Source organism: Lithobates pipiens, unplaced genomic scaffold (assembly GCF_037356315.1).
Source record: "Lithobates pipiens isolate NorthernLeopardFrog02 unplaced genomic scaffold, aLitPip1_a1.2 Scaffold_18, whole genome shotgun sequence".
NCBI lineage: Eukaryota > Metazoa > Chordata > Amphibia > Anura > Ranidae > Lithobates > Lithobates pipiens.
Window position 1 is genome coordinate 387,179,889 of NW_027507758.1, and position 13,055 is coordinate 387,192,943.

Genomic DNA, 13,055 nt, shown 5'->3' on the forward strand with positions numbered 1-13,055 from the left:
GGGGTGTCTGTTTGCCACCCCCTCAAAAGAAGAACCACCAGCCGCCTTTCTCTTGCTCACTCCCAAGATGAACTAAGGACTATGGGATTAGTAGTGTGCACAGAGCAGCACACATGACCGCAACTAACATAGCCTTTTTTTTCGGTCTAAACAAATTGAACTGTGAAGAAAAAGGACAGGTTTAAGAGCTCAGAGGGGACATTAGAAGGAGGCAGAAAAACCAAGTAAGGAATAATTTAATAGAAAACAGATTAAAGGGCCATTAAAATAGTATTAAACTCAAAAACAAAATTGATTAAAATGCAAACTTACCGATTCCTAAATGTGATTGCTGCATTTATTTTTTATTTTTTATTTCACCTGGTGACTCAGCCATTAGGCCTTATTATTACTAGTAATTTTTCAACTTTAGCAGAAAAAGAGGTCCAGACAAAAGTAGTCGTTAAAGGGTTGGGACAAACCATTTACCACTGATAGGGGTACTTACAATGACCAGCTTTTATGTAAAAACTTTTATCCCAAAAGGAAAAAAAAACAGTTTGCTGTAACTGCTTAAAAGGTGTTAGCAGGAGTTCAGCTTTCATTTGTAAGCCAAGTCTTTCCAAATCTGCTACGCTAATGCCCTGTACACACGATAGGATTTTCTGACAACAAATGTTGGATGTGAGATTGTTGTCCGAAAGTCCGACCATGTGCATTCTCCATAGGACATTTGTTGTAGGAATTTCTGCCAACAAATATTTGAGAGCAGGTGCTCAAATTTTCCGACAACAAAACTTGTCGGAAATTCCGATCGTGTGTACATAAGTCCGATGCACAAAAGTCCACGCATGCTCGGAACCAAGCAGAAGAGCCGCACTGGCTATTGAACTTAATTTTTCTCGGCTTGTAATACATGTTGTACATCACTGCGTTCTTAATGTTCGGAATTTCCAACAACATTTGTGTGACCGTGTGTATGCAAGACAAGTTTGAGCCAACATCCTTCGGGAAAAAAATCCACGGTTTTGTTGTCGGAAAATCCTATCGTGTACAGGGCATAACACTATCCTCCCCCCAGACTGACAATGCTGATGTCCAAAGATGTCTGCTTTACTACTTCATCCCGAATGCAGACACCTTAAGACATAAAGTGTATCACTGGCAGGATCACCAGGTGAAAATAAAAGAAAGGAAGCCTGAAAAAAAGAACACTAATGTGGTCACCACATCTCAAAATGGGTAAGCTGCCATATATTTAATTTTTCTTTTCGGGTTTAGTACCTTTTTAGGTAGTGGATGTATATGGATTATTTTTGGAGAATAAGAATAAAATTTAAAGGGATTCAATAGGCATTTATTCTCTAGATCGCTTAAAGCGAAGTTCCACCCACATTTTCTACTCCTCGCAATCCAGCACTGTTTCCTGGGAGATGTGTGTCATCATTCCCAGGAGGCAATAGGCAAAGCTGACCTATAAGCTATTATACTGCCCGCGCCGCATTGCACATGCGCAAGATTGGCGAGTGCATGATGGGTATCCAGCATGCACGGAATACAGGAAGAGATACTCTCCAGCTTCAGATGCCCACACAGGAGATGGCCACGGTCTGCTGAGACTTCCAAAAGTAAGAAAACAATACTGTAAAAATACTAAACAGACCTTAGTATACAGCATAGCTTTACTGGAATACACTAAGCATGAGTATTAAAGGGGTATTTTTATCTAAAGAGAAAAATTTCAGCCGGGACACCACTTTAAGAGGCTACAAAATCAGTAAAAGCCTGACCTGTTGCCCTGTGTGAAGCTATTAGATGCAACTATTTAACATTTTGTAAGGTTTTTCTGTGAGTAAACATTTTTGTACACTGGGAAATATGTATTGGTCTCCTTTTATAGGTCCATAGATATAAAGCCAGAAACTCAATAGCTTCTTTATATAAATGCTTTATTTGTTGTTAATTAGCATTTATGGAATATGTACATGCTATTGTGCGTAAATAAAACATTTAAATGAAGAAGCTACCGAGTTGCCAGCTTTATCTCTATGGACTTGCAGTGAACAGCCCAGCCTGAGCACGAGCCTTCTGCTCTCCTATTTTATATATAGCGGTAGCGTTTGGGCGAGTTCATTTTGGAGCTGTCCCTAGTTTTTTTTGTTTTTAAGTCACTGCGAAAACCATAACCATAAAATTGTGTTGTTATAGGTAACTGCACATTTCACATTATCATTGCACTTGCTTTGCCTGAAAGGGAACCTGCCCTGAGCAAAAATGTAGGCTACTATTTTTGAACGGTCCTTTTGAATACACTTAACTGCTTGACTGCCAGGCTGATTCACATTTATGATGATTTACACAAGCACCTGACTTATATATCTTTTAAGAAATATATCAACAACACAAATCATCATTTGGGACTTTGAGGATGCACATACAAAGCTATTGTATTCTGTTAAAATTCTAGCAGATTTAAATAAAATATCTATTAAAACATATAAAAGGCTATCTGTGTAATGGCTTATTCCCAGTGCCTATGCAGAAAGAAATCCTCCCTCTTTGTCCATCACAGAACACATAAATCAGTTTTTGTCCTTGTATAACATAATTGCCATTGATCCAAGATGTCACGGTTGGACAGATAATAACATCTCAATTTCTTTCATGAACTATGTATCCAGGAGGATAAATGCTGTACCTACGATAATACAACTTTTGGAAGTTGTTGCCTGTTCACCCATAAAATCATCTTGAATATTAGCAGAATACAATATTTGTCTATGGGTACCTTGAAATTCCCATCTGGTACTTAATGCTGTTGGTATGTTTAATTGGAATGTTTGTATATTCAGAAGTGGGTGGAACAAGTGAAGCACATATTCATTTAATATTGTTTTAAATAAATACTTGTGCTCTTAACTCATGCTAACCTGTGTATGAAAGCTATCATCCCTATAATACTTAGCAATTTTCCACTGTCTATAGGAATTCATGAAAGTGCTAATTACCTCCAAAAAGGTCAACTTAAGCCCCATACACATGGACCGAATGCTGGGAGACATCGGCTGGTTCAATAAAAACCGTCCGACATTCAGCCTGTGTGTATGTCAGCTGGTCCGACAGAATGAGTATGCTGGAAAACCAGCGGCCGACTGGCTCCATCTCCCTGTCAGAACACAATAGCTCAGAACACCGGAGCTGTCAGTTTTTTTTACATTTAAACTACTAGTGTGTACCGGCTTTAGATCTAATTTGCTAACAATCAGCAGGAGTCAGGCTGGGTTGCAGCTTTACAGCAGGGGTCCGGTGCATCCGTGTTCTCCATTTCAGGGATGAGTCAGGCCCGAATTTTTGCCGGAATTCGGACCTGAAACTGAACCAAAAAAGCACAGGACCCTTGTGCAATGCGTTCCACAACTGCCATGGAGATGTATGAACTGGCTCTCCTGTCATTAGAATTGGATGCAGGGAAACCAATTCGCACTAATGTGAACCCAGCCTAAGAGCTACACATGATTTTCCAGGTTGGATTGTTATCCAATCAGATTTTGGTTGTATCCTATCAAAGAAATCTAATTTCTCAATAAACCCTGTCTATGCATGCAATTATTATGGTGTGTGTGTGTGTGAGCTAAATCTCTGAAAAATAATGTCTCTGGTCTCATCATTATTATTGTCCAAAACTGCTATAAAAAACAGACCACCCATTTTCCTTGCTAATCACAGTCGCATACCAGGCGTAAAAATTATGGGCTGTCAAGATTGACTTTAAGCATTCCCCAAATACAATGGGTCCCCACTGGGAGAACTATATGACTCTGCAGCATACTGCTTGTAAAGAAATAAAAGTAAACACTAACAAAAACACCTAAAAAAGAAGGCAAATTTCTTCTTTTGAGAAAAATAAAAATGAAGATGAGAATGAGGAAATACAGCAAATACTAATGTTTTGGTGTTTTGTGAAACAATCATTGCCCCTAGGTGGAAACACTTTTTGTAATTTTTTTTAAAATATTAAAGCAATTAATTTTGCCCCCAGAAAATAAATATGGGAAGAACAAGAAAGCTGCTCTAGAAAACCGTGGTTTATGCTACTGGCTTCACAGAACATATTGATGATATAAATCCAGTCATCATCAGAAAATGTTGTTGCAGAGATATATTGGAGAAGTACAGTCTGTGTGTGTTTAGGAGGGGGTTAGGATCAAGCCTTCTCTTATCTGCTCCAGGCCCCAATGAAGAAGTAAAATGTGTATGTATCAAATACCTATGAAACATGCCAAGTGTCAAAATCGTTGCAAATGCAAATCTGTGCAAATGGCATAGGCAATTTGTTTTCTGCACAAAAACAACGTATTAAAAAATAAACAAAAAACATCCTGGCAATATGGGTGAGGCAGAGGGCTCTGGGACCAAGGTAGTCAGATAATGTAATCGGGCCCAGGTGTCCTGGAAAGACAATTTAGAATACATCCTAAGGGGTCATTATTTTATGGGACAGCCAGACTGTCAAGGGTTAATCATTTTCATATCTGTTGTATTTAGAACAGATTTATTTAAAAACACCTAAGCCCTATTTATTAACTCCAATTTCCCCATCCCCATCTAAAATCACTAACATATACCTTAGAAAGTAAAAGATACTTATGGCAGTCTGCCCACTTAGGCCCCTCCTACCTTTCCATTGGATCCTTGGAAAGCTGTGTATCACAAATCTCATGAGAATGTGCAGAAGTGCATTTTTGTGAGATTTAAAATCCTCACCTTTCCCAGGCTCCTAGAGAGCCCTTTACCCTGACAAAAATACCATGAACTGGGGTTTGCATTTTAGATGGGGGGAAGGCTATGGAGTTATGTGTTTTTTTTGTTTTGTTTTAAAAAAAAAGTCTGCTCTAGACCTGGTTCACACTAGTGCAATTTCAGATGTGTCTTGAGTCTACAGAATCGCATGACAACAGTAATCACATTATTTTCAGTGCCACCTATTCACATCAATATGACATCCCGCTATGTGAAAAGGGAATGGAAAAGGTTTCTGTACTACTTTGGTTTAATTTACAGTGCAATTTATGCCCTAGAATATGAAAACCACATAAAAAATTCAACCAGAGTTGCATCAAAGTCTCACTACATTATCACAATACAAATTGATTAAAATTTTTTAAAGAAGTATATGGCCAAATTATATTTTGGTTACAAGGGGGTAGGTCTAGATGTAGGTCTAGAAAAGCCTTTCTCAACCTTTTCAACACAGAGGAAACCTTGCAATAACTCAGGGAACCTCTGCTAAAAATCTGTATATCTATAACACATGACACATTAGAAAGAAAGAATGCTCCTTAAGCCTGGTACACATGTGCTGAATATCAGCCGGTATCAATCGGTTCAACAGAAACCGGCTTAAATTGGGCATGTTTGTACACCAGCCTGGCCAACAGAAGCTGGCCAAATGGCCAGCTTCTGTTGAATGGGTATGCTTGAAAATCAGCATCCGATCGGCACCCGATCAGTGGATAACCAGCCAATTGCTGCGAGTGCTGACTGATGTGTTTTGGTGGAGGGGGGCCATTCCCTTGTCAGAAGATAAAAGCTCAGGGGGAAGATTGCTCTACTAGCATTGGAGCTCTTTAGCTTTTTTTTTCATTCAGCCCACTGGGTTGAATAAAATAAAACTGATAGTGTGTACCTAGCATTACTCTTGCGGTCATTGCATAGAATTACCCCCTTACAGATAGCTAAAAAGATCAATGGTGTCAGTGGGAACTTATTTGAGGGCAGAAATTGCTCATTGCTCAAGGAGCCCCTAGCAACCTTTTGAGGAACCCTGGTTGAGAAACCCTGCTCTAAAAAGATACAAAAAAAAAAAAAACATGACCCTAAATATGATGTATCATAATATATAAAAACCTATAATAATATATAATCTCAGTAATGTAATGTTATTGCCTTTGTGACTAAAAGACATCATTTGTTCACCTGTGCATTTACCCTAGCAGGCACTAAAACATATACAATTCAGAAATGTTTTAATGGTCCCTTAAACATCTGTTAATTTTACAGTATTTTAATATTTTATGGTATGCATGACCACTGCAATAAACAAATGGAAGTTTTTCCAGCATGCCTATATTTTATTACTAAAATTACATGAATGAAAAAGGAAAGAAAAAAAGGAAAGTATTTAATTAGTAACTACATTGTTCCGTGCTATCATTTAGAGAAAACATGAGTGATCCCTCTTATTATAATTTTCTAAATATGCATTCCTAAAGAAAAGTTGTAAACAGAAGTTATTGTTCACTTATCAATAAACAGCTAAAAGCTGAGGCCTTATTGTTTTACAAGACATAATTGAACCTCTTTACCCATTAGCATACTATATAATGTATATATATATATATATATATATATATATATATATATATATATATATATATATATATATATATATTATAATTGTCAACACTAAAAATGAATCTTTTGCAAGAAAAAACAGTCAGCATAGATCATGTCTGTTACTCAGGTGAACGATCTAGTCTTATTTATAGGCCACTCTATAAAAACAACCCATTTGTGCTTGGACTATCAGTGTCGTGTCAAAAGTGAGGATCAGCTGCTCAGTGTTATACTGCCCAACCTCCCAAATGTTGCTTCTACCCTCTCTGGTTCACATTCCACTAACTACATCTGTTACCAGGGATCAGCGTCAGTTCCAGAAATAGCAGTTTAGAGTGCTCAGATAGAGTACATCCAAAGATAGGATCCATGTCAATGCCAATCCATTGGGACAAATTCCTTTAAATTCCCTAGTGCTCTGAGGTACAGCAGGAGTCTGCAATGAAGCCACTGTTTATTTATTTATTACATTTAATTGTGATAGCCATTTATTACAATAGAGATTATTTAGTAACATGTTGGGTTGAAAAATAATCAAACACCTTATTGTTATTAAAAGCATTAAACACCTTTCATTTTGAGAGCAATCACTAACACTTTTTCTTTTAGTCTTTTGATTATTAAAAATATGTTTGTTTTGCAGGAGGCTGGCTTATCTCAACTTCTACTGACTCTCAGTTGCTATACTTTCTAAGTTTTTAATAACTGCTCCGCTGCCTAATAACTCAGACATCAAAAAAAAAATAGATGTAATGTGACATTTAGATGCTCATAAAATGAATAACCCCATGAAACATTATTCTTGGTCCTAGACATTGATATGAGTTGTGATTCAAGGACAAATAATACCAATAAACACTAATAAAATTGTAAGTCATTTCTGACAGATACAATGAATATCTTTCATTTTATTCCCCTTAAGATTTATTGTACTATAGCAGAACTAATATGCTTATTCTTTAGAAATGGTAAGACATAACAGAGAGCCTAAATAATAAACATTGCAGCATGAAATTACAGAACACAATTATGTTTTCAACCTAGCTTTTCTTAGAAATTCTTCTCAAGGATGTTACAATCTGCTGCTAATTTGACACTTATTTTCACAAGTTAATAATACAAGCACAAACTTATTCCCCCCCCCCCCCAAAAAAAACTGGAAAAACTTAAAGTAGTAGTAGATTTGATCAGCTTACCCTTTTAGGTCAAATGTGGTCTGAAGCTGTGATCTTGTTACAAAGAGAACGAGAGACAGAGAGATAGAGAGAGGGACAGCTCCTCCTAGGCTTAGGCAAAGTGTAGAATGATAGTAGTCTCTCACACTACCCCACACACACACAGCCACCTGACTGCACCTGTCACCACGGAGCTATCTCTAAAGCCTTTCCTTTCACATTGAGAAGAGACCAAACTGTCTGCATAGTGATCCTTAAAACGAACTCCACCTCAGACCCCCAACTGACACCTCCTTTAGGGAGGGACCCAACACCCAACGATACTTGTGTTATTGTAACACTTTCTGAACAATGAGGCACTTTTTCTGTAGCACATTGGTTGTAGTAGAGGTAACTAAGTAGAAGTAAAGTCTAACTCAGATAAGCAAAAAAAAAAAAAAAATGTTTTGTCAATTGGTAATTGGCTATTTTGGACCTAATCTGGTAATAACAGGCATACTTGTAATAAAGCTTTACTGCATGAGTGATAGGTGGTGCTCACACACATTGGGCACAGTGTGGAATACCCTTCCACTACTTGTAAAAAAGGATAAGTGTGCTAATACATAGTTACATATTTAGTAAGGTTGAATAAAGACACCAGTCCATCTAGTTTAACCCGAGTTAGTGTCTACAATTGTCCCTATCCCTGCACATTGTGGCTCATCTATTATATCATTATTTTATTTAAGGTACCCATATAGTGCAGTCAATTTATGCAGTGCTCCACACATACATCGCACACTCACATCGGTCCCTATCCTCAAAGAGCCCACATTCCAAGGTCCCCAACCCACATGCATATACTAGGCCCAAATTTGGACAGAAGCCAATTAACCTACCAGCATATCTTTGGAGTGTGGCAGGAAACCAGGGTACTCGGGGGAAACTTATGCAGGCACAGGGATAACATGCATACTCCAGGCAGGCAGTGTAGTGGTTGGGATTTGAATCAGCGACCCTTTTTATTGCTACCAACTACACCACTGTGCCGCCCCATGCAGATGGTTGTTCTGTACCACTGACTCAGGGGCACTGCACATAGAAACCTTGAGTAAGCATACTGGCTGCACTAGGGACCAGATATACAAAAATTTTCCTCAGATGTCACAGAGCTGTCCTAAATCACAGGCAGGATGATGCAGCACATACATGGGAACACTGCACTGGGAATTCTTAAAGACTCAGAGTAGTGCAGCTTATAGACATTAGATAACAGGCACTCAATCCACAGTTTTTTTGCCAGATTAGAAAATCCTCTAATGCCAGTGGTGGCAGGTAAACATCTGCTGGCCAGAAACATTAATCAGGCATGTGTATGAACCTAGCCACCTGGTCACTTTCACTAATCCATTGATATAAATCTTCCAAGAAGTCAGAGCAAAGAATTTCATGGAGCCCTAAGCAGCATTCTGGAACTGAATGTCCTTTGACAGCCTAAAGCCTCATACACACGATCGGATTTTCCTCCGACAAAACCGCAGACTTTTGTCCGAAGAGCTTTGGCCCAAACTTGTCTTGCATACAAACGGCACACAATTGTTGGCCGACAATCTCGAACGTAGTGACATACTATATGTACTACGAGCCGATAAAAAGGAAGTTCAATTGTCATGCGCCACCCTTTGGGCTCCTTCTGCTAATTTCATGTTAGTAGAAGTTTGGCGAGTGTCAATTGGTGCTTTTCAGTTTGTGCTTGTCAGTTCGTTTCTGAACGGCCATTCTAGCCATATTGTGTTCTCGTCAGAGAGATTGGGCTATCATTGGGCTTGGAGTTATTGCTTTGACTCAAGTCCAGTCCAGGAACAGGAGGAGGAGGAGTTCTTGGACCAAGAATTGGTTGCTGAATCGTGACCAATTCTCTCATATGCCTTTGCTGTGGGAGCTCCAGGAGGATAATCCTGATGATTTTAGGAATTGATGGACCCCTGCTTTCATTGTCTCTTGGCATTGCTAACCCTCTATATTAAGAAGCAGGACACATGTATGCGGCTTGCCATTACTCCAGAGCAAAGGCTCATAGCCACCTTGGCGATGGGGAGAGATCTCCAGGACCTGAATGTTACAACTGGGATCTCCCCCCAGGCTCTGGAACTCGTTATTCCAGAGACCTTTTCTGCCTGTCACGTACCTTCTAGTAGCAAGCCCGGATTGCGGAGAGAGGCCTCCCTTACGACTCCCACTACCGGTTTCCTGGCAATGTAACAGGGAACACAGGAGTAAGGAGGGGTACAGGTGCCTGGCAGGATCAACAGATGGGTAGGATGGGTAGGTGAAGTTCAGTGGAGCAGGTAATCACAGTGAATGGATCAGCAGGTAGTTTATAGCAGATAACACAGTTCAATGGAGCAGGTAACTTGATGATAAGCAGTGCAGGGAAGTAGGCAACTTGTAGCAGATGAACAGTGCAATATGACAAGTGGCTTGAAGCAGACAAACAGCGCAATATAAGCAGGTACTTGCAGCAGATAAGCAGTTCAATATGAGCAGGCACTTACAGCAGGTGAACAGTTCAATACAAGCAGGTTACTTGCAGCAGATGACACAGTTCAGTATAAGCAGGTTCACCTTTAGCAGACGGATGGTCAAAGCAAGCCGGATCGGATATCAGACAGGAACGAAGTACAAGGGAACAGGCAGGAGAATCATCACAACAAGCCGGGGTCGGGTGCAAGCAGATAGCAGATGGGTCACAGGCAGGCCGGGTCAAACAGGAACAAACAATACGGATCAGGTCTCACAGGTATAACGCTGTAGAGCAGACAGCAAAGACTATTGGCAAGAGGCTAGTTTAAATAGGCCGTTTGGTGCCAACACGGACGCACACACGCGACCGCACACGTGCCCGCGCACACGCACCTGTGTACGAACGTAAGGGCATTCGTACGATCGTGCGTACCCGCGACGATCGTAAATCAGAAGACCTGGAGGACAATCTCTTCATGCGATTTTCATGACATTGCCCCCTCCCAAGGGGCAGCCTCCGGATGCCCTTTCGGGTAAACTTTTCCGGATGGGCCCTTTTAAAGGATTTAATCAAGTTTTTCGCATGAATGTTGTCCTCGGGCTCCCAGGAGTTCTCTTCAGGGCCATATCCTTTCCATTTGATTAAGAACTGGTTCTGGTTTCCTCTTCTTCTGAATTTTAGGATGGCTTCTATTTCAAATTCTTCTTCACCATCAACCAAGATCGGATCAGGAGGAGTGGTTTTTCGGTTAGGAAATGGATTGGGAGTGAAAGGTTTCAATAAGGACACATGGAATACCGGATGAACCTTTAGTGAGTCTGGAAGTTCTAGTTCAAAAGCAACTTCGTTAATCTTCCTTTTGACTGAGAAAGGTCCTAAAAACTTGGGACCTAGTTTCCTTGAAGGACACGCCATCTTCAAGTTTACCGTGGATAGCCGCATCAAATCACCAGGTACCAGTACTAACTCCCCTCGTCTCTTCTTGTCAAAGGTTGCCTTGTTGTGCTCTTGAGTTCTAGTCATTGTTTCTTGCAGAAGTTTGTTGTTGGTTGAGAAAAAGTTCATCTTTTCCTGGACTGCTGGTACTGAACATTCAGGAAGGGAGTTGGGTAGAAATGAAGGGTGGAAGCCATAATTGTCAAAAAAGGGTGTCTGTTTGGTGGCGGAATGGAAGGAATTATTATACGCGAATTCAGCTACTGGAAGCAGGGAGATCCAATCATCTTGTGCAAAAGAGGAAAAACAGCGTAAATATTGTTCGAGAGTTTGGTTCGTCCTCTCAGTCTGCCCTCTGCCCATTGGACTGAGGATGATAGGCGGATGAGAAAGATAGCTCAATATTCAAGGCCTTGCAGAGGGACTTCCAGAATCGAGAGGTGAAATGTACTCCTCGATCCGAAACTATATTGGCTGGTACCCCATGGAGCCTAATGATTTCCTTGTTAAACACTTGTGCAGATTCAGAGGCTGAAGGGGTACCCTTCATGGGAATAAAATGTGCCATCTTTGACAGACGATCGACCACCACAAAGATAGTGGTATGATCGTCTGCCGGAGGCAATTCAACAATGAAGTCTAGAGACAGCATTTTCCATGGCCTGTCCGGAACAGACAACGGTTTAAGGAGGCCCCAGGCCTTAGTTTTACAGTTCTTACTTCTAATTCACGTAGTGCAGGTGTTCACGTATTTCTTGCAATCCTCCCGTAACTGAGGCCACCAAAAAGTACGCTGTACAAAATCAATAGTTCTAGTGATACCAAAATGTCCGGCGAGTGCGTGGTCATGACACAGCTCAAGGATAGATACCCGCAGAGTTTTGGGGATGTAGATCTTGTCTTTATACCACAGTAACCCACCTCTGGTTTGTAGTTCTGGTTCTGAAAAAGGTCTTTGTCCCATGGAGGCTTGTCTAAGCCGGGAGAGAAGATCTTCCTGAAGCAGAAGGAAATTCCCAGGAGTGAGAATGGTATCTGGAGGAGAAATTTCCTGGGACTTGTGGAACATCCGTGACAAGGCATCTGGTTTTATATTCTTAGACCCTGAGCGATACGTCACATGAAAAGAGAACCGGGAGAAAAAGAGTGCCCACCTGGCTTGTCTTGGTTTTAGTCTTTTTGCAGATCTTAAGTACTCCAGGTTTTTGTGATTGGTAAATATTAAAATTGGATGAGGAGCTCCTTCCAAAAAGTAGCGCCATTCCTCTAATGCAGATTTAATTGCCAATAGCTTCCGGTCTCCAACATCGTAATTTTTCTCGGCTGCTGATAGTTTACGCGAAAAGAAAGCCACAGGATGGAGCAGGGCCTTGGTTCCTTGTCTTTGGGATAATATAGCTCCTACGGCGATTTCGGATGCATCCACTTCTAAAACAAATGGCAGGGAGGAATCTGGATGTCTTAAAATAGGAGCGGAGGTGAAAAGTCCCTTGAGAGTCTCGAATGCTTCTTGAGCTTCAGAAGTCCAATGAAAACGGGTTCCTTGTCTGGTTAGTTGTGTGATGGGTGTGACAATAGCCGAGAACCCCTTAATAAATTTGCGATAGAAGTTGGCGAATCCAATAAAACGTTGGATTCCTTTCCTGTCTACAGGAGTTGGCCAGTCCAAAATCGCAGCGATCTTCTGGGGGTCCATTTTTATACCCTTACTAGAAATGATCAGCCCCAAGAATGGTATACTTTCCTGTTCAAACAAACACTTGTCTGCTTTTGCATATAGTCCGTGTTGGCGGAGCCGACCCAACACGCTTTTGACGTGCTTGCGATGGGCTTCAAGGGAGGAAGAAAAAATTAAAATATCATCTAAGTAAACGACAGCGAATAAGTCCAGAAAGTCCCGGAGCACATCATTGATAAAGTATTGGAAGGTAGCGGGGGCATTACACAAACCGAAGGGCATCACCAAATACTCAAAGTGTCCGAATCGGGTACGGAAAGCGGTCTTCCACTCATCTCCGGCCTTGACACGGATCAAGTTGTAAGCCCCGCGGAGATCGAGTTTA

General features: G+C 40.7%; 1 protein-coding gene across 1 annotated transcript in view; it reads right to left on the reverse strand.

The window, feature by feature from the left end:
* Positions 1–7,788, reverse strand: part of KLHL31 (kelch like family member 31) — a 43,866-nt gene extending 36,078 nt beyond the window's left edge. Inside the window, exon 1 of the mRNA XM_077487809.1 lies at positions 7,572–7,788. The gene's annotated coding sequence lies outside the window, so the exon portion shown is untranslated. The remainder of the gene's footprint in view (positions 1–7,571) is intronic.
* Between the last annotated feature and the right edge of the window lie 5,267 nt (positions 7,789–13,055).